The 22212-nt window shown below is 46.0% G+C and overlaps 3 long non-coding RNA genes across 4 annotated transcripts in view; 2 read left to right on the top strand and 1 right to left on the bottom strand.

Annotated features, from left to right (window-relative positions):
- The window catches only part of LOC310682801, a 63457-nt gene extending 54418 nt beyond the window's left edge, over nucleotides 1–9039 (top strand). The window contains exons 2-3 of the long non-coding RNA XR_014514175.1: nucleotides 7004–7056; nucleotides 8519–9039. This is a non-coding gene — a long non-coding RNA (uncharacterized lncRNA). The remainder of the gene's footprint in view (nucleotides 1–7003; nucleotides 7057–8518) is intronic.
- Nucleotides 1–22212, bottom strand: part of LOC310682779 — a 72063-nt gene that overhangs the window by 48899 nt on the left and 952 nt on the right. The window lies entirely within an intron of this gene.
- LOC310682802 lies at nucleotides 9088–20469 on the top strand. 2 transcript variants are annotated; one of them, XR_014514176.1, is made up of 4 exons: nucleotides 9088–9637; nucleotides 9990–10215; nucleotides 16292–16439; nucleotides 19461–20469. It is a non-coding gene; the product is annotated as an uncharacterized lncRNA (long non-coding RNA). The 2 variants fall into 2 exon arrangements; XR_014514177.1 differs by lacking the exon at nucleotides 9088–9637 and having other exon boundaries at nucleotides 9867–10215.

The following is a 22212-nucleotide window of genomic DNA, read 5'->3' as shown; positions in this document are numbered from 1 at the left end:
CCACAACGACGGCGCACCCAGCACCCCCGCCGGAGGAAGGGGAGGGGGGAAGGGGGGGCTTCGAGGGGGGATGGATGTCAGGGGTTCAGGAGCAGAGTCACAGGAGAGGGAGGAAACGGAGAGCGAGGGGGAAGAGTCCGAAGGAAATGTCAGCTACGACAGTAGTCCGAGGTCTCTGAGTCTCTCCAGTGACTCGGAGGATTCACAGAAAGGGGCCCCCATAGTCAGGGCAAGGGGAGTGCCCAGGGGGACACCTCGGGAAGAAGGGGCCAGAGGGGACTCAGAGAGTAGCAGCTGGAAATCCAGACCAGCGTCCCCCCCAGAGGGCAGTAGGGGGGAGGAGTCCAAGGCATCGGGATCAGGGAGCGCGCAGGCAGAGGGAGAACGTGAGGCAGGAGTGGCCACACCCTCGTCAGGGAGCGAGGAAACGGTCATCAGGAAAGTTAAACGCGCGCGCGCGCCAAGTTCAAATGTACAGGAGGGCGGCAAGGTGGGCAGCCCGGGTAGGGAGCCAGGTCCTAAAGCCCGCCGAAGAGAGGGGGAGGAGTCAGAGGGGTCAACGTCTGCGTCAGAAGAGTCCAGGAGGGAAGAGACCCCGGGGGGTAGTAAGACCCAGAGGAAGAGAGAGAGAAGGAAGAGGTGGAGTAAGATTAGAGTCTTAAACTGGTGCACAGGGGGCGGAGACTCAGACAGAGCTTCGCCGGTCTAAAGTCCAGACGTAGAGCTGGGACGCTGAGACTTGGAAATGGAGACTATTCTTCAATAAAGACTTTGATACTGTACTACCGGCTAGCGTGGGTCCTTGGTGAGCTGGGACCCGGAGCCAGCTCTGACACTTATGAATCCTAAAAATAAATAAATCTCAAGCTGATGTGGAAACATACAAAACTGAACTTAGGACTGAAAAAATGAGAACCCAAAATTGACATATTCATCCAAACCTAATGGCAACTGGATTGGTTCACCTTTCAGTGTGAACTGAATCAATTCTCCCCCCCTGTCCCTAGCCCTGTTAAGTACAGTGGACGCTCGGGATGCGAATATCATCCATGCGGGATGCACGTTTGCAACCCACGTCTGCGCGCACACGGGTTGCGATTTGGCGCTTCTGCGCATGCGTGACCACTGAAACCTGGAAGTAATCCGTTCCAGTACTTCTGGGTTTCGGCGGTCCGTAACCCACAAAAACACAACCTGAAGCGGCTCTAACCCGAGGTATGACTGTACTGGCCAGTTCTTGAAGCAAAACACCTTGTGTATGATTTTTTTTGGTGGTGTCAAAGTAGCAGAAATGACTGCTCTGACCTCCAGCTTAACGTGGGGGATGAGGAGAAGCAGTTTATGTTGGCATCATCCGATTAAATTCTGTACTGCTCAGCATTTTCCCGCTTGCAGAGATGCATTTTCAAAGCGGCGAGTAAGAGATACAAGTATAAATCCTATTATTTGCTATCAGGCGTGCTCAGCATCACCCCCACTGCACACGTCTTTGGAAACACAGGCCGTAATCTCAACTTGCCTACGCGCCCACTTGTAGGAGCAGACACGTCTGCCAAAAACATTAGAGGTCTGTGTTTCAGTTTCCCTGCCACCACTTTCTCCTCCTCTCTTCCCTGGCAGGATTATGTTTGGGTCTGCTGGGTAGTTCTGCTTGTCAAGAGACAAGCTACTCCTACATATCCCGGTCTGATTTCTAAAGCGAATGTGTGTCTCTGTGCAAGGATAACGGCCAGGACGTCTGGAAAATCGTTTAAGGGAACTTCTTTAATAGCTGCAGTTCTTTCTCGCTGCTCTCAAAATGGTCACCTCCCCAAGGACAGTGGCAGGAACAACCAATGCAGCAGCCAGATTACTGGATTGTGTTCCATTTAGAACTTGTATCACCCTTGTTTTAAAAGCAGCTGGGTTAGTTGCTAGTCATCCCCCCTCCCCTCAGTCCCAACTCAAGGTGATCACATCAGCATTTAAGATTTGGGACCCAATTATCTGAAACAGTGCCTCCTTCCCTACAAATCATTTCAGGTGTTAAGACCACCAGAGAGTCCTTTCTTGGTAGCTTCACTGGCCTCAGAAGTTTGAGGAGTGGCCATGCTGGAGAGCACTTTCTTTGTGGCAAACCCTAAGTGGTGGTTTTCCCTCCCCACACAAAGGTGCCCGTGAAACCTTTATTATGAAGTATCCGTTGCATGCTGAAGACGCACCTCTTTACCCTGCCCTTTTACTCTCTCCCGCTCTCTCTACATTAGAGCTCGCTCCCCCCCCAATTTCTTTTGAAATTATTTTATTGTGTTTTCAATAAGTAAACACATTAGCCAAGGAAGTTATCTCTTCAATAGCGTATGTCGAAACAATTGCATTACACTTCCCTCACTCAGCAAACAAACATCATAGGCAGAACCACCGTGACAAATAAATTAATTCAAGCAAAACTAAATCCTCCCCCCTCAACCAAATGACTCTTTGGTTCCAAGTGTCGTTAAGAATGAGAATGTCCCATTACGCCTCAGCAGGTAACTGTAGCAAAGCAAGAGCAGCTTAAATGCAAAACATAATACATACGAAAATATATTAAGTCTGTCAAAAGAGTTGTTTACTTTAAAACGTCCAAGGCCTCATATAATGTGGAGATAGGTCATTAGTTTTATCATTAACAAAGGAGATAAAATCATCCCACTCTACTACAAAGTAATCATTCTTTGCTTGCTCCCTAATTACTTTCAATTTATATTTAAGTTTTTTCCACTCAAGGTACCCTCCAAACTCTCTCATAGCTGTAGCCGAATGCTGCGCCCTTTAAATCTTTACAGGATCTCATAATAGTTAAATGAACAGCTGTAAGCAGCTCACCCCATTCCTTTGATTGCATTTGTTTAAAAATGATTTGAATATTGCGCTTTTAATATATCCATAACCCACCCTTGGATCTTGTGGGTCCCAGAACAAAAGCAACAACAGAGTAAAAGGAATCAAAAGAAGAGTAAACAAAAAGGTTATAAAAAGGAAACAGGCAATCCTACAAAAAGCAGCACGTGATTATAGTCTGCAGAATTAATAACATGGTAAAGCTTCCTGCTTCCTGTGCATGTTTTGGTTCAGTATGAGAGAGGAAGGGTTGTAGCTCATCGGTAGAGCATCTGCTTTGTGTGCCAAAAGTCCCAGGTTCAATTTCTCGATGTCTTCAGGTAGGGGTTGGAGAGACCCCAGCCACATTCACACCATCTATTTAAAGCGCTATGCTACCACTTTGAACATTGGGACGCAGGTGGTGCTGTGGGTTAAACCACAGAGCCTAGGACTTGCCGATCAGAAAGTCAGCGGTTCGAATCCCCATGATTGGGTGAGCTCCCGTTGCTCGGTCCCTGCTCCTGCCAACCTAGCAGTTCGAAAGCATGTCAAAGTGCAAGTAAATAAATAGGTACCGCTCTGGTGGGAAGGTAAACAGCGTTTCCGTGTACTGCTCTGGTTCGCCAGAAGTGGCTTAGTCATGCTGGCCACATGACCCGGAAGCTGTATGCCAGCTCCCTCAGCCAGTAAAGCAAGATGAGCGCTGCAACCCCAGAGTCGGTCACGACTGGACCTAATAGTTAGGGGTCCCTTTACCTTTACCACTTTGAACAGTTGTGGCATCCTCTAAAGAATTCTGGGAGCTGTAGTTTTTTAAGGGTTCTGAGGGTTGCTCAGAGACACCTAGCAACTCTCAGTACCCTCAATGAATGGCATCTCCCAGAATTCTTTGGGGGAAGCCATGACGGTTCAAAGTAGTATCATAGTACTTTAAATTGATGGTGTGAATGTGGCCTAAGTTGCGTAAGTTGGTTTGGTAATTGCAAAGAGCAACAAAACTGAGTACTCAAGCAGCTCAAACGCTCCTGGAAAAGTCTCAAACATTTACATAAATATTCCAAAAGAGGGCCAGCCTAATTAAACAACCTCTCTCTTCCTTATCATTCCTTCTTATGCCCATCGATTTTCTTTTCTTCTCACTCCTACAGATTACACATGAATGTCCCCTGCATACAAAATTACATCCTGGGTCAGATTAATTAAACTCCCTGTTGTGGCCAGTTGATATTTTATAAATTGTTGTTTATCGGGGTTCTCTTTCTTCCTCCTTTCTTGCTACTTCTACAAACAAAACATTTTTTTATAGCTATAAAAAGAGAGACCACCACCAAAAAGAGGCCTGCGGCTTGTATGGAGGTGGGGGAAACACCCCACATGAAATACCCAAATACCTTTTGTCTTTCGAACCGGCTGGAGTTTTGAGCCGTTTGGGGTTCTGAGCTTTTTCTGGCATTATCAGGTTAGAACAGGACAAACGCATGAATGCCTGACATCAGCACTAAACCCAGCAGGACGTGTTACTTTTTCATTAGAATCTTTGAGCTTGAGATCAGACACAGGGAAAGATTAAAACAAATATGAATTTAATCAAGGGATTCTACTTTCCTGGTGTGGGAACAGGAACACGCTGACATAAATAGAGGGCCGAGCACCAGGGCATCTAAACCATATCAAAGGCGGCTTGCTTACCACTAACTGCTCAGATGATCCATATCATAACAACAAAAAAGAAAAACAATTATTTATTCTTTTTGATGTTTGTGGCTCAGAAGTAACTTCCTTTTTGAAGAGTGCAAGGTCAAAGCCAAGTTATTGTGTGTTTCTTTTTCCAGGTTTTTTCCCCCTACTACTTCTTCTTCTCCTCTCTTTTCTTTCGCATGAAACTTTGTCAGCGAGGGGCTGAAAGTTATTAGATTGTATGACCTACATTTGGGATCTGTGCATGGAAGCAAAGAGAGGCTGGCTTCTTTTGTGGGTAAAATAACTGGGGGGAGGGGGCTGGGGGCGGGCTGGGAAGGTGTTAATTGTTAAAAAGGAAAAAAGAGGGCTGCAAATTACATCCTTATGGAAAATGAGATGATTACAAAAGAGAGAGGAAAAAGAGAACAGGGGAGTATACGTTCTGAAATGTAGAAGTCCATAGCCCATCCCTTTCCCCTGAAACATACTTCTGAAGCAATGGGAAGCCAAACCATCGTTTGACCACCTGGGCCCTTTCCTCATGCTCCCATTCTCAAACCTCCCTCTCTCTCCTTCCAAGGGTGTTCTGACAGTTCCCTGGACTTCCTGTGTCATGGGGTTGCCTGGATGTAGAAGACTGGTGGGAAGCTGGGGAACCTCTTGCAGTGACTAGCTCCCCTACCCCTTGGTCTCCCAGAACACACAGAGAAATGAAGAGGGTGGAGTAGAGAGAGACAAAACGAAGCAGCCTTAGGCTGCTGGGGAAGGAACCGCAGGAGGAGCCTTAGAGAGCAGTGAGGAGGCAGGGACCTCCAGTCCTTGAAACTCCTTCACTGATGCAAGATCTATTGGGAAGAATTGCTGCGATCGCTAAGCCTGCACTATTTTGTTTTCTTTGAATAAAGAGTTGACTTCACAGACGCAACGGGTGTTTTATTGCTGACCTGCTCCTGACATCCTGGTTTGCAACAAACCATAAGCCCTCTTCAGGCATTTCTCCTCTGCGCTAATGCTTGAGGCAGGGGAGAGGAGCATGTTAGCTCCCACCCATCAACCATCTTGGAGCCCTGTGGAACTTATGAAGAGCCCTGCTGGGCCACACCAAAGGCCTATCTAGCCCAGCGTCCTGTTCTCACCGTGGCCAACACAGTAGGGAGCAAGCAGGACCCAAGCACAAGAGCCCTCTCCTCTCTTGTGGTTTCCAGCAACTGGTATTCAGAAGCATACTGCCTCCAACAATGCAGGTAGAACATTGTCATTGTGGCTAGCAGCCATGGACATCCTTATACTGCAACAGAGAGCCTACACCAGCTTTTCTCAGTGTTGCCCTGCAGATGTTTTGGCCTACAACTGATTTTGTGACAGATGTTTTGCCTTAGAGAAGCACGCTCATAGCAGTATCAGGTAGCCTGGTCACTGGTCAGGGATGATGGGAGTTGTATTGTCCAAGACAGATGGAGGGCTCCAGTTTGAGGAAGGATGGTTAACACAAATAGAGAGAGTTGTAGAAAGTTGACCTCCAGCTCATGAAGGTCAACTGTCCCAGCTCAAAGGGACAGCAGAGGAATAATAAACAATAAAATTTTATTTATATCCCGCCCTCCCCAGCCGAAGCCGGACTCAGAGCAGGTTTGTCCATATTCTCTCTCTCCCAGCATGTTGATTTGACACAAAAGACAAGTGCCTGGGTAGAGCAATAGTTTGCCATTACATCTCAGTTGAGAACACTATGTTTCTCAGGCAACCTATTGTTTGTTTGAAGGTGAGAACTGTGAAGCACAGACCAATTCTACTTTGTAGCAAACAATATTTCCCCCCAAACTGGGTGTTAGAAAACCCTATGGTTTGTTGTGAACCAGGTCTGATAGATAGGCTGTTGTAGCATGCATGGGAAGGAGACTGTGTGAGCCCAAGACCTGCTCCTTTTGGTCAAACCATGGTTTGGTGATTTATCCATAATGGCCCAGTTTGGATGTTAATCATTATTTTTAAGTGAGCTCCAGTGACACTACACACATTCTTTATTAAGGTCCCAATAACCAAAAAAACAATTTCAAAAGCAAAGTACAGCGTATGGAAAATACATTACTAGGCAGTCACTGTGTTTTATGCAAGACATGTGGATTTTTAATTCTTACTAATTCCAAGAGAAAATTTTGCCATGGCTAGGGTTATTTATTTATTTTTATCTTCAAGGAGATACTTGAGATGAAAGATAACAGAGTTTCCAGGTAAATTTACCAATAAGGGCTTAATTGACTGGTTCCAGGAACCAGTGACACTGGTTTACGTGGTCCTTGCCCAAAGACAGTGCCAGTACATGTTTTTATTCCACCTTCTTGGTAGCTGAAGCACACCTATGAATTAAAATGCAGAAAACCCTTCATTTTTATATACAACTTGTCACCACAGTGCTGGAGTGACTGCCGGTGGTGGCTCAGACCAGCCATGACCCTGGGCTCATATTTGTCTTCTCCAGGGGATGAGACTGAGGAGTCAGGAGAAGAGCTGAATCCAGGACCAGCCCTAGAGGTATGTCTGCAAGATGAGTGCTCCTCTGGATCAAGGATGTTGCATTGTCATCCTTTGTCTCAGAAGACTCTGTTGGGGGGGGGGGAGGCTTTACAACAGAATCTGGCTTTATTTTGTCAGCTCCAACACCCTGGCTCAACTCCTGGCCTCTGGCTGAACCTTGGCAATGTGCTAGCCATTTCCAGGATATAGCCCTGGGATGTGGGAAAAGGCTTCTTTGTGCAAAACTGGCTGCCAGTCACCTCATCCTGCACAACTGGAAGGACAGAACATCCTACCCATTCCAAGATCCAGCATACGTATCCATGTGTTCCACCTAGGAACAGAGCAAATTTTAAAAGCAGCTCCAGAAAGATACCTACTATGCTACCCCATACTACAAAGGTAGGGAACCTCAGGCCTGAGGGTCAAATGGGGCCTTACAAGCCTTTCTATTTCTATCTCCTTGTTTCACATTCCTATTTCCCAGGCCAGACCCCTCACCAGCCGTGCTTTGTGCCACCCCATAAGGTCTCTCCCAGCCTTATATGGAGACGCCAGGGATTGAACCTGGGATGCTCTACCACTGAGACACAACCTTTCGCCAATTGTGTTTCTATCAGGAAGTGAAGGATAGCCTCCCCTTCAGATCCTGAAGAGAAGGCAGCAGGGAAGGCCTGCGCAGTCCGACAGAGCCCAACGATGCTGATGCCTACCCCGGGCCTCTAGGCTGAGGTGTGGAAAGCAGTTTAAATTATCCCATGTTGCCCTGGAGCAACGCTATGTCAGCTGCTCCAGGGCACTGTGGGAAATTTAAAATGGCAGCCATTCAGCACCAATCAGAGGAGCTGCCCCATACCCCAAACCGATCTTGCAGATTGCGATGGAATCACTACGGCTCCTGCTATAGTCAGCCAGCCACTTTGTTATCTCCTGCAGGCAAATACATTTGCAAAAAGATACATTCTCGCCCCCCTCAAGCAATATGAAAAGGATTCAAAAGATAAGATGAACATTCCAAAGTTTATTTATCACGGCCTTTTGTTATCACCAGAGCAAAGCATATTAATAGCCATGTCCAGGGTTTTTTTTGGGGGGGGGGCTCTGGGGAAGTCACACAGCCTGACCCAGGGGTCAGCAAACTTTTTCAGCAGGGGGCCAGTCCTCTGTCCCTCAGACCTTGTGGTGGGTCAGACTATTTTTTTTGGGGGGGGGGGAATGAATGAATTCCTATGCCCCACAAATAACCCAGAGATGCATTTTAAATAAAAGGACACATTCTACTCTTGTAAAAACACGCCGATTCCCGGACCGTCCGCAAGCCGGATTTAGAAGGCGATTGGGCCAGATCCGGCCCCCGGGCCTTAGATGCCTACCCATGACCTGATCCCGCTCTCTTGGGGAATTTGCTTCCTCACCACCATAATTACCATCCTCATTTTCCTCACTATTTCCATCTGCTCCCTGCTCCCTTGCCAGGCAGACACTCAGTGAACAAGCAAGCAGTGGCATCTATTGTGCCTCCTCCATCTCTCCAGAACTGTTGCCCTGGACCAGAATGAGAGTCAAGCAAGCAGGGTGCAACACTGAAGAGCAGGGGCTCTTGTTAACAGGCCCCCTGGAGGGTTGCGGCCCCCTCAGCACATTCCTGACCCTGCCAGTTCCTGATGCTGGTCCTGGATCTTGGCTGACTTCAAATATCTGAAGGGCTGGCCTATTGAAGATGCAGCAAGCTTGTATTCTGCTGCACCAGAGGTAGGAGCTGAACCAATTGAACAAGGAAGGATATTCCAACTAAACATGAGGAAAAACTATCTGATGGTAAGAGCTGTTTGGCAGTGGAACAGACTCCCTCAGAAGGTGGTGGGCTCTCCTTCGTTGGAGTTTGGGTGGCCATCTGTCAGGGTTTATTTAGCTGTGATTACTGCATGGTGGGGAGTTGGACCATATGACCCTTAGGATCCCTTCCAACTCTGCACCCCTTGAAGAGATGACAGCTTCCTCTGCCAATGCTCCTAAGTCAAAATCCAATGTCTCTTTCATCGTGTGAAGAGGACCATTGCAGACACCAGGACAACTGGCATATTGTACTCCTCAATGCCTACAATGGGCTGCTGGGTTCCGGAAGCTTCCAAACAGCCATCAAGCTCTTAGCTCAACCAGCCACAACCAAAATGTTAAGCTCACATGGGGGCAACCAGTATTTAGTGTGCCATCAAATGCGGTTCTAAAGGTCAACCAGTCTCCAGTTTCTCATTTCAGCTCGTGTTCACTGCTCAAAACACATTGCAAGTATTTATTTGTGCAAGGAGGATGAACTTAAGCATTTTAAGGAGGCAAAAACCCCAAAACAACCGCAATATCAGCCAGCCCTTTATCTGTAGAAGAAAGGTGTACTTCTACAGATCGAGTGCCACATCGAATAAACACAACTGTCGTCAAATGTCATGAACATCTGAGGACAACATCATTCAGTGTGGCAATGCAGACAGACTAAGGAAAGAGGTTCTTAAAAAAACAAAAACAACAACAACCCAAAACAGCCCATAACAAGCCCTAAAATCAAAACCAAGACCTCATTATTAACATTGCCGCTGGCAAGGTGAGTGGAGAACACAACCTCTTCCTTCTTTCCTTTACGTGCACACTGGTAATTATGCAAGGGACGCTGTCTTAAGATGATTTTAAAAAGAGGTGCTTTCATTGTTTTTCGCTTCATACAAGGTTAAGGGTTCTTTGGGTCAAAATATTCTGCCTCAGCATCTCTTCGCTGCATCAGTCCTTTTTCTTTCCGGGGTGGGGTGGGGATGGGGGGGGAAGAGTGGGGGCTGGAAACACCCAGAGCCATAATTTGTCTTAGAATTCCTTTTGAAACGCTACAAGAAAGACTAACCACTGCTCTTTTCCCTCTGTTTCTTATTCCCGCAATCCCTTTATCTGGCTTTCATTTCCAGGCTCGCTTGGCCTCTTTTGTAGGAGAGACTTCAGGGAGCCCAAGTCACTTTCGCAGCCCCTGTGATGTTCGGGAAGATTAAAAAGCGGCTTTGAAGCTTTAACAGCACTCTGTAAGCCCCGTTGGTACAGGACCTCAGAAAGACCCAAGCCATCTGGCAAACTGACATAAAGACGACGCAAAGTGATTGAAACAGTTTCTTCAAAGCGACAATGGCCGGCTGGCAGGTTTGTTGATTTGGGTTTTTTTTTGTCTTTTATGTGTCACCCTCAAAAAAAAAAAAAAGTTGCAAGAACACCTAGGCAATCGCAGAGAGAGAGAGAGACAGAGAGAAACGATTGGTGCAATCTGCTTCCACAAGTTTCTATTACCAGAAGCAAAAGAGGGTACTCGGGGAAGTCACTGAAAGCAATCCGGTGAAACACTAATGAATTTAACCTGAGGCGGTCTGTTTGGTAATTATATAATTAAACACTTCATTTGGAATTTCTAAAGCTTTTGCGGGGAAGAACAGCACTTCCTATTTACTGAATCCGGTTTTGACAGCTTAAGCTGGCGCGCGCACACACACACACACACACACACACACACACACACAGAGGAAGGGGGGGACATGTACAGGGGGGCAGAAAGGGAAGTTGTTTCATCTGAGGACAAAATGATTTGGAAGATAAGAAGCCGTCACTGTGCGCCTAATTGCAATTGTCTCGTTTTAATAACTGGCGACATAAATATCTCCAATCAGAACATTTCCTCGCAATGTCAGAATACAATGATTGATACGTTTAAAGAAGAAGGAGAAGAAAGGAGGGAGAGGGGGAGAGAGGGAGAGATGCTCTGATCTGCGACTACATGAAACGCGTTTGTTGTTTTTCCCTGGGTGATGTCAAACATTCCTAGGGAGAGAAAAGATATTAAAAAGACGAATTTACATATTATTGATACTGTCAATCTTTGTTACTGGGCTCTAATGCGCTACTAACAGGGAGTGAGAGATGTAAACGAGACGTGTCTATGCCACTGGGGAAGCACCACGGAGATGGCAGGTTTGGGAGGACAGTTGAACTCAGCCGGATTTCCACCAGATCAGATGTGGCTTGCAGTGGAAGCTTCCCTGAACTCTTGCAAACCTCCAAAACTGCAGTCTTACGAAGCCAGGAAAAACAAACGTCAACCCATTCACCCAACTACCCCAGTAATCCTGGCCATGGCTGCTATAGTAATCTATACGATGAACAGTTTAAAACAGGTGTAACCATTTTGCTGTGCCCCTGAGGTCACCTTTTGGAGTGGCAGGTGAGGCCCAGGGATGGTTGAATCTGTCCATTTGTTTCTTATTTCTCCAGGCTTAAATTCACGTCTCCACATTTCCACATCAGTTTGCTTAAAAAAAAAAGTCCTCATGAAAATTTGTCAGTATTTTAGTGTGAATTTCTCCTAATACAGTATACACATTTTGCAAAGCAAATTCCCCTAAGTCGTGTATGTTATTTTCACTAGCATCTGCATTTATCTGCATACTTTAGTATACAAAGTAAAAATAATGAGCATGAGAAAGTTAAACCTGTTAATTTCAGTGGGTCTACTATGAGGACGCGGGTAGCGCTGTGGGTTAAACCACAGATCCTAGGACTTGCCGATCAGAAGGTTGGTGGTTCGAGTCCCCACAACGGGGTGAGCTCCCATTGCTCGGTCCCTGCTCCTGCCAACCTAGCAGTTCGAAAGCACGTCAAAGTGCAAGTAGATAAATAGTTACCGCTCCGGCGGGAAGGTAAATGGCGTTTCCGTGCGCTGCTCTGGTTTGCCAGAAGCAGCTTAGTCATGCATGCTGGCCACATGACCCAGAAGCTGTACGCCGGGCCGGCTCCCTCGGCCAATAAAGCGAGATGAGCGCTGCAACCCCAGAGTCGGTCACGACTGGACCTAATGGTCAGGGGTCCCTTTATCTTTACTCAGAGTAAAACTTAGCTGCATACCACCTGGTGTCCTTTCGTATAGTCTCGGCTACAGAACTGCATTGCAAAATCTAGAGAAGTGCAAATTTCAAAGGATTTCTTTGTTTTGGTTTGCATATTGTAACAGTATTCCCTCTGCGTACTTCAGTAAGTGGGAATTGGGTAGGTTTGCCTTCAAATGCAAACTGAATCTAAGGAGGCCATCACTGCCCCCCTCTCATTCTGCCACTCCCTTTCTATCTCTGTGGTCCTCTTCTTTCCCACCCAAAAACCTGCCAGGGGAGAGACAGACCACTCTGGCCAGATAGGAATATAGGGAGCTGAATTGTGCTGAGGTCATTTTAGACCAGTGGTGCCATCCACACCAATAAAGCCTCAAAGCTTGATCCTGAAAACAAACAGCTCATCTTCAGTGTGAAGACCCTAAGCACCTGGGTTTAGCAATCAATCCCTCTTCCCAGGGAACTCTGGGAATGGTAGCTCTGTGAGGCAAATGGGGGGTCTCCTAACAACTGTCAGCACCTTTAATAAATTTCAGCTCCCATAATTCTTTGGGGGAAGCCATGCCTGTTTCAAATGGTATCATAGTGCTTTAAATGTATGTTGTGAATGTGGTAATTGCCTCAATGCCTAACACGCTCTCTTGGCTCTCTTTTTGGAAGGCATGGTGAACAAAATTATTGGTGTACTTCTAGTCCAAAGCAATGGTACTGGGCAAGAAAGTGGGCACTTCCGCGAATAGACTGAGGTTACTCACACCGGTAGGTCTGCTGGTGCATCCTTGGGGATTACGTCTGCCAGGCCGATTCACTGGCCAACTCAAGCTTGCATGCCTCCTCAGTTGTCAGGTCTACCACACCCTCAGTGGGCAGAGCTGGGGCTAACTCCATCAATTCTCTCCACCATTGGGACGTCAGGCTGTGTTGTGGTAAGCATGTCGCTTGACAGTCTCAGTAGTCTCATCCCAATTCTCCACCTCCTCTGACCAATGTTGCCAAGAGGTTTCCATGGGGCTCATGACAAATAGCTACACTGATGTATGAAATTTCATGGGACTGCACCTAGTAAAAGGCAATAAACCTGTACAATCACAGACATCTGTTGCTTCAGACATCTTGTGAAGACTTATTTTTTTTTGTTGTTGTTGTTGTTGTTTTGACCCAAGAGATCAGACCCTTTTTTTGGTGTATGAATCCGGTTGATCTATTTTATTTGCCTTTCCATGCTTATATATGCTTTTATACTGTTGTTTTATACTGTTTATTACAGTCATACCTCGGGTTACAGACGCTTCAGGTTGCGTTTTTTCAGGTTACAGGCCACCCAAACCCGGAGTTACTGGAACGGGTTACTTCCGGGTTTCGGCAGTTGCGCATGCGCAGAAGCGCTAAATCGTGCTTTGCGCATGCACAGAAGTGTCAAATTGCAACCCGCGCGTGCGCAGACGTGGGCTGCGAATGCTGTGGGTTGCGAACGTGCATCCCGCACGGATCACATTCGCAACCCGAGTGTCTATTGTATTGGCTTCAGCTTATATTTTTGCTTCACTGGATCTTGTTCTCATATTGTACATTGTGTACGCCACTCTGAGATTTTTGAAATATAAAGAAGTCCAGAAATACTTTCAAATAAATTAAGAAGGACACGGTTAGGACTTGCCACGTAACGGCGATAATATAATTCTGTGGGTGAGAAATCTTTAGTTTGAACCTTTCCCCTCCTACAACAGAACACAGTTGCAATGCGCTAAGGGAGGAGGGGAGAAAATGTTCTGTCGCTTTCCGTGTCAAAGCGAGGGGAGAAATATTAAGCGTGGAGTTGCGATCATTATGATGAGGTGCTGGAGAGGTTTCCTCTCTCATTTCCTCTCTCCCCGTTGCTTTCATTCCTTGCACTCCTCTGATCTTGATATCGCTAGCAAAGCCGCCTCTCTCCCTGCCCTTTCCTGCTCTGGACTGCCCTCCTAGTCCTGCAAATCAACACAACTAAGCTGAGAGATTGTCAGAGAGTCCTTTGCTAGAGAGCAGTGCTCTTACCCATCCTTCCTCCACCTCCGCCACCCGCCCTCCCCAGACTGCAAAATACCTTGTTATAGCAAGACCTTTGTCATGAAAACTGGAGAAACTGCCTTCTGTCTCTCTGGTGGGCATGGAAAGAGGCACAGCAGAAGCTAATCAAAAGAGGCAACTTGAGGGAGGAAAGCAAATTCATCTCAAAAACAGCAGCAGCCATTGCCCCGTACTTCCTTCTTGCAAAATAGCTGCAATGCACAGTCTGTTTATCACAGCTTACTGTGCTGTGTTATATGTGCCCAGTTCCATGCTGGGCAACTTGGGCTAATATGTCTGCCAACTGCAGCTGCTGGGGGGCCACCGGGATCCAGCAGTTGCTCTAGGGAGCAGAGCTGAAGAGTCAAGTCAAGAGTCAGAGTAAGGCCACATTCACACCACATGCTTAAAGCAGCATTATGCCACCTTAAGCAGTCATGGCTCCCCGCAAAGAATCCTGGGAGTTGTAGTTTGTTAAGGTTGCTGAGAGTTGTTACGAGACCCTCCTCTCACAGAGCTACAATTCCCAGAGAGGTTTAACGGTTAATCCTTCTTTACAGGGGACTGACTCCCTGATGTGAGGTCAGAAAGATCCAGGTATCAGAAAGCTTCCGGTGAATGGAAAATAGGGCACCTCTGCTCTAAATATGCATTGCAATTATTTGCGGTTGTGCATTGTATATTGGTATTACAGGCAACAACCGATTAATGTGTGCCTGAAAGGTGTGAAAGGTGCGCGAACTCAGAAGTGACCTGAAATGATAAAAAACACATCACTAAAAGGGCACAACAGGGTAGGGAACATTTATAAGCGCTCCACCAACACATACAGGGGCTGGAAACGGAAGCCCCACTCGAAATGGCCACCCACTGTCTATAAAATAAACTCTATACCAAGATGGGAAGCTGCATGGTGACAGAGTGCTATCTGAGATGATTAAGAAGGTGAAATCACCCTGCGAGCCATTTTAAAAGCTCGGTTCCAGGTTGTATGTGTCAGGGGGTGAATAGATGCATGCCATTCCTATGGTGGGGAGGAGCGTTATCCCTGAAAATAACTATTTCAAAAATGGCTTAAGGGTCATGATAAGTAACAAACTTAAAGCCCCAAAAGGTTAACAATTATTTGTGAATCTACAAACAATGAGGAGGGGTAACAATTAGGAACAGAGAAGAAGAGATTTCTGGGTGGACTGCAGAGATTGCTTGTAGAATTTATAGAGGATCAAGGGTGTTATTGGGAAAGGGGAGTATCTGCTTTGCAAGCAGAAGGTCCCAATTTCAATCTCCAGGCTGGGCTCTGAGAGACCCCTGTCTCAAACTCTAGAGCAGGGGTCAACAACCTTTTTCAGCCGTGGGCCGGTCCACTGTCCCTCAGACCAGACCATGTGGTGGGCTGGATAATATTTTGGAAAAAAGTATGAACGAATTCCTATGCCCCACAAATAACCCAGAGATGCATTTTAAATAAAAGCACACATTCTGCTCATGTAAAAACACCAGGTAGGACCCACAAATAACCCAGAGGTGCATTTTAAATAAAAGGACACATTCCACTCATGTAAAAACACGCTGATTCCTGGACTGAGAAGGTGATTGGGCCACATCTGGCACCCGGGCCTTAGGTTGCCTACCCCTGCTCTAGAGAGCCACTGCTAGTCAGCACAAACAGTACCGGGCTTAGATGGACCAACGCTATGAATTGGTGCAAGGCAGCTTCCTATGTAATCCTGGAATGGAGACCTGGCAGCTGAGGGGCTTTAGGATTCTGCCCCATTGCATAAGCAGAACAGCAGATACACCTGTGCAGTGCGAAACATGCTGCAGAACACCCCAAACATGCCAACCAAATGGCTGAAATGGGGGGCAGAGTTGCATGCAAGACATGGGCCCAAGAACACTCAGTGAGACCATGGCACATCTAGCTCAGTATAGTCTACACTGACTGGCAGCAGCTCTCCGGGATTTCAGCACCCATCTCTCCCACCCCTTCCTGGGGATGCTGGGGCCTGAACCTTCTGCATGCGAAGTGTGTGCTCTACCACTGACCCACAATCCTTCCCCACATGTGTCACATCCCAGATTGTAAGTCCTTTGGGGCAGAGACCTGTTTTCCTCCTTTACTTTAGAAGAGTGCCATGCAATTTCATCATGCTGCATAAACAAAAGAAATAACAGTACAGCAAAGAAGGCATTTCAGACAAAACAACGCCCTCCATGAAACTGCATGGGTCTCCACTTACACACACACACACACACACAGAGTCAACAGTTGAAATTAATCTGTGTGGTGTGTTCAGAGCTATTTCCAGGGCCTGGAGCATCTGTGGCAATTAATCCCCTCTAAAAGAAACTGACGCTCAAAGGAATTCACACTGCGGTGAAGTCTTACACATGTTACAATGTCAACTATGAATTTCCAAAGCTCAGATTCTTCGCTGCTTTCTGGTATGTAAACCAACCAAAGACTGCATGACTGTCTTCCACACTAGTGCAATGATGATGCGTTTTTGACAGATTATCTCTTTGGGCTTCTACATACCATTGGTGAATGTATGTTTAACCCTATTTTAGCCTGCATGCAAAAGTCTGCCAGGCCCCCATTGAAAATCTAGAGTAAACGCAGGTCGTGCTTTCTCAATGCAATGTGTTCCCAGAAAATCATTCATTAGGTGAGCTGACAATTTCTATTATTTCCTATGGAAACATTTCTACTCTGTGATTTGCCTGATTTTTCCCTCCCGGTCTGCATGGTTTCTGCCCCAAACTGCTACAGCCAACAGGCAAAAGACAAACAAAGGAAAAACCAATTTGCCCAATTTCTCCTATTCCCTGATTTGGCTGATCTCCCTCCCTCCCTCCCTGGTTTCTGCCTGAAATGGCTGCCATTGACCAGCACAGCAAGTAAGGAAGTGGGCAAACTCCAGCTGTTCAGATATCTGAATCAGTCATTCATGTAGAAAGGTTTGGGGAATAATTATTTGTGCTTGGATAACTGAAATTTCACATAACAAGCGCTCTGATAGTGGGACCTGTGTACAATATCCAGACCACGAGGCTTAGCTGTCTTGTAAGCTATGGTTTGTTTAAGAACTATGGCTTGTTTCTCCAAAGTTTGTCTTGTTTTGCAGCTGTTCTTGCCTTATGAAGACTGTGATTTGGTAAGAGTCTGGGAGGGGGTGGTCAAACAAACCATGGTTAAGGAAGCATGCTGGGGTCACACATAACATCAAGCTATAGTTAAAACAAACCAAAGTTCACAAACCAATAACAATACATTGTCACCAGTAAACAAACCATGGTTAAGCTGCAAAGTTCACACAGAATGCTAAGCCATGGTTTAATAACCCATAAACAATGGTTTAGCATTATGTGTTTACCAGGCACACAGGTGTGGGGGTTTTTAAGGGGTGCCAAGCAGCTTTGCCGTGTGTGTGTGTGTGTGTGTGTGTGAGAGAGAGAGAGAGAGAGAGAGAGAGATGATAACTATACTAGTGTCCAATATGCTGTTGCTGTTGTTGTTAAATGGGGTAAATGGGTAGTCCAATTTGCAGGAAAGATTTCAAATAGCTGTCAAATAACTCAATAAATTAATTTGCACAAAATGTGGAGCAGCTGCACATGACAGGTCATTGTTTCTGAGAGTGACCGAAGAGGTTGTGTTGCTGGTGATCAAGATATGGCTTAGTTTTTGCTGAGTTTTACATTTGAGACTGCAGTTGAGGGACCACATGTCTGAATGCTTCCCCATGTCGGAATTTAAAAAAGAAAACTGCCCTGGGCATGAAAAAATATTCTACTGACCTAGAGAGTAAAAGGTGTAAAGCTGTTCTGTTTTTGAATCTGACAGTGTTATCCACCACTGAACTATGCCTCTCTGGAGAAGACTCACAGTTCATAGCACATTCTTTCCGTGAAGAAGGATCTAGGTTTAATCTCTGTCCTCCCCAGGTGGCACTGGGAAAGACCCCTGTCTGAGACCTTGGAAAGCCGTTGCCCGTAGGTGTAGACCAGGGTGCCCTCCAGTTGCTGTTGGACTCCAACTACCACCATCCCTGACCCTTGGTAATATCAATTGGAGATGCTGGGAGTTGGTGTCCAACAACATCTGGAGGGTGCAATGTTGGCTACCCCTGATGGAGACAATACTAATCAAGATGGACCAATGGTTTGATGGGTTTATGTAGCCTCCTCTGTTCCTCTGCCTCCCTTGGAAGGAGAGCCTGCACATTCCCACCCACTTGGAGATTGAGCCTGCCATGTTGATGTTATTAGCATCATGCCCTGACCACCTGAACTACCTGTGCAACTGGCAGGGATGTACCCAGGGGTTGGTCAGGTTGGCCCCCGCCAAGGATGCAGGTCCCAGAGGGCACAAAAATTGTGAAGGACAAGCTGGTGATTGCCAAGGGCGCAAGGGATTATGATGATGATACTGCTCCTTGCCAGGGGTCCAAGGGAGCCTAGGTCCACCTCTGAACTGGTTTAGGGCTTCCTGAGCAGAAGGTGTGGCTTCCACCTTTGAATCTCAAACCCTCTCCTCTTAGCACAGCTTATGAACGCTGAGAAATAAATAGGCAAAATGTGGTGTTTTTTTAATCTCCTCTAACTTTTTAATATAAAAAAAAGTTTCGATTTCTCCATTATTTCCCAAATAAGTGATTTTGCCATAATGAAGTAAAACGGCAACCTTAGCAAATAGCTTTATCACTGGATAAACTCAAAGCCAACGACTACAGAGACTCCTCATAAAACAACTGTTTGAAAGACTATTTCTTCCCACTTTAATAACTCAGCAGCTTAGCCGAGCTCTTAACAAGTTCCAGGGTTATTAAATAATCCAGCAAGTTACATTATCTGAAATAGAAATCCACATTTCATTAATGCGGAAATGCTGAATGCGACGGGTCCATTTTTCCTTTGCATATTACACCACCAAGTGGATGGAAGAATAAGGAGATAGAAGGCCATTCACGGGCATCCTCTAGAGACACGAATGAGACAGAGGAGCTGTATGTACAGTGAGGAAGGTGGGTTCTTAAAAAATAAAGACAAACAAGACTCCCACTGAGGCACAACATATGTTTGGTCGGCCATCTCATAACATCTCGCCAGTCATGAATATAATGCTTCATATGGGTTTCCTTCCTCCATTTGTTTTGCAAGTGTATTTTAGACTGTTTCCAAACAGGGGCTTAATATCATAAAGCAGGTATTGGGGGACCTTTGGCCTTCTAGATTGTGCTGAACTACAACTCCCATCGTCTGTGGCCACTGGCCATGCTTGCTAGGGTTGAGGGGAGGTGTGCTAGATCAGCAGATCTCCTGTACTGGTTGGGTTACTGAATTAGCTGATCTTCGAGGTCCCACTAACATTGTGACTCTATTGGCCCAATTCAGGAGACCCTAATTCCTAAGGCAAGCTCTGGTTTTGATTCTCTATTTTTTTGCAAGAAAAGGGGAAAAAAGGAAGTCGATTATAGAGGATGCAGATTGATGGTAAGCATCTACTGAAAGTGGCAACTCAACCAACAGACTGGCTTCCGTTAATCGCATAACTTCCACGGTGGAAAGACATGTGTATCGGTTATTCATGGCTGGGAGAGAATGAAGCAGGATTACATTCCACGCACCCCACCTCTCCCACCCTTCACAATAATCTCCGTTTCTTCATGGCTAATGACTCGCCGTTTGTTTGCAAATGGGATTTGAAACTCCATAGTACTCCAACCTAAAATGCGAACAATGAGGATGGGGGGAAACGCTGGAGAAGAAGTGTATGGAAAAAGGAAGCCTCTCGCTCTCTTTCTCTCTCACAGCAGCCGGTGGTGGAAACAAACCTGCCTGTGCTTTGCTAGGTACGCTTAATGCTATTATTAGAAAAGAGTTTTCCCAACATCCGTAGTTAAAAATGTGCACCTGCAGAACACCTTCAGAATGAATGGCTAAGAATACATTTCCAAATGCTACAGGTGCTTCAGCACTGGGCATTTATTGTCCCACAGCCACACTATGTTCACTCACTCTTTACATGACGTAGGAATGTATCAGGCCTACGGGTGGAAGAACGTGTCAACGTTGGTTTCACTCAGTTTCTCATTTTTCCAGTCTCCAGTTCTCCACATTCCCGTATCAGTTTCCACTTTGGGGGGGGGGGATCCTCATCACTATTTCAGTGTGAATTTATCCTAATAAACACATTTTTGTGTGTAATGTCGCCTAATATGCACTTTTTTTTTTGCAAAGCAGTATCTCCAAAAACAATGCACTTTTCTTTGATATTTTCACTAATATACACATCTTTATGAACACTTTACCCTGGTATATACATTTTTTGTACACATCACTTGAATGGAGAAAAGCACTGCAAAATTTGGAGAAGTGAAAATGTTGAAGGACAGCTATTTTACAGTTCATGCATTGTGTTGAGAAATGTGAAACAGGTAGCTTCTCCTTTAAATGCAAACTTAATCTAATTTCTCCGCCATCCTTGATTCAGGTCGTAACTGTACATTACACAGTGCACCCACCCAGGCCTGCAGAACTGAAAAGCAACTTGCCTGCTTAGCTATGTAGGCATCTCCTATAGAAATGTCACAAAGCTCTAGCTGTGTGTACAGTCTGCTCCTCGCTGCATCCTGAACACATCACTTTGCAAGTGTCTATCCAGTTCATTGTGGCATAAGCTGTCACAGGCAACGACAGTCTTCATCAAATGCATGTCACATCTGCGACAAAACAGGACCACCAAGCGTTTATCGTGTGCCTTGAAGAACCTTTAGTTGCTCAGAGATTTGCCAGTTTCATTACAAGTCCTGTACAGATCAGTAAGTCCTTGTTCTAAATAAAAATCAATGTGTGATCTTAGCTACCTCTCGCGTAAAGCTAAGTTTGACAAAAGGGGGATGGATGAGAGAGAGAGAGAGAGAGAGAGAGAGAGAAAGCGCTCCTGCTTTTCAGCACACAATGTCTTGTTATGCTGCTGTCCGATGAAATCCAAAACCTGGAAGGCATTATGCTAGTTGTCACCTACAGATATTTAAAACGTATAGATTTCTGCTACAGTGGATTCAGGTTTTGTTGCTGTTGAAAGGAAACCACCATATACAAAAAGGAGGGGAAAGGGGATTTCGGTCTGGATAAGTATTCCAGCATTCTCGTGTTTACATCTGTGGCATTACTTAATGCATTATGTTCAAGTAGACCAGTGAAGATAGGGGGTGGGGGAAAATGTGGAGCCCTGCTGGATCAAACCAAAAGTCCATCTAGCCTAGTGTATTTTGTTTCCGACAGTGGCCAATCAGATGCCTTCAGGAAGTCTAGAAGCAGATCGTGGAGGCAATATTCCTCTTTTGCTGTTGCTGCCAAGCGACCAGTATTTACTAACACAGGTGGGGTCTGCAACAAAACGTTGCAGCGTTAAGAGCTTCTGCTTAAGGTTTCAGCCAGCAACAGTGCCTTCCTGGGAAAATAGGAAGCTGCCTGATAGTGAGTCAGACCACTGGTCCATCTAGCTCAGCATTGCCTACACGGCCCAACAAAGGCTCTCCAGGGTTTCATAGAGAGAGTCTTTCCCAGCCTTAGCAGAAGATGTCAGGATTGAACTAGGGACTTTTCGCATGCAAGGTAGATGCTCTGCCTCTGAGTTACAGCCCTTCTCCATCACATGCAATGGGGAACATAGGAAACTGCCTTACACTGAATAAAACCCATTGGAAGTCCAAAAGTTCTCTACCCCTGCTATAAGCAGATGTGTGGTCTCCCACCTGCCCTACTAGCTTGGAACATTTTATGTGGAGTTGCCAGAAACTGAGCCTAGGGCATAGGAGCCAATTCCTAGGGGCCGAGGGGGCTTCGCCTTCCCCCAATGAAATATTGCATTGTCATTCAAATGGTCGGCATGCACCATGTCATGTGATCGATTATGCAGGGCAGCCCCCCACCCCAATATTTTATTCAAGTTGGCACCGCTGGCCTTGAGTCTTCTGCATGCAGACTATGTGCACTACTCCTGAGACATTGGCCTTTTTCATCACAAGGCACTTCTGGGTATGCGCCAAGGCACTCAGTATGATAGTTACCAAAATTCTGGGGCAATGTGGTATGATGAATATTAATTAAATTTCTATACCGCCCTTCACCCCAAGTTCATAGAGTAGTTTACAATATAAAAATACATGCCATACTAACAAACAAACAAAAATAACCTGCTCCCCACAGT

The sequence above is a fragment of the Podarcis tiliguerta genome (assembly GCF_965153285.1).
Source record: "Podarcis tiliguerta genome assembly, chromosome: 8".
NCBI classification, from domain to species: domain Eukaryota; kingdom Metazoa; phylum Chordata; class Lepidosauria; order Squamata; family Lacertidae; genus Podarcis; species Podarcis tiliguerta.
The sequence above is the reverse complement of the archived record's forward strand: the minus strand, read 5'-3'. Positions and strand labels throughout refer to the sequence as shown.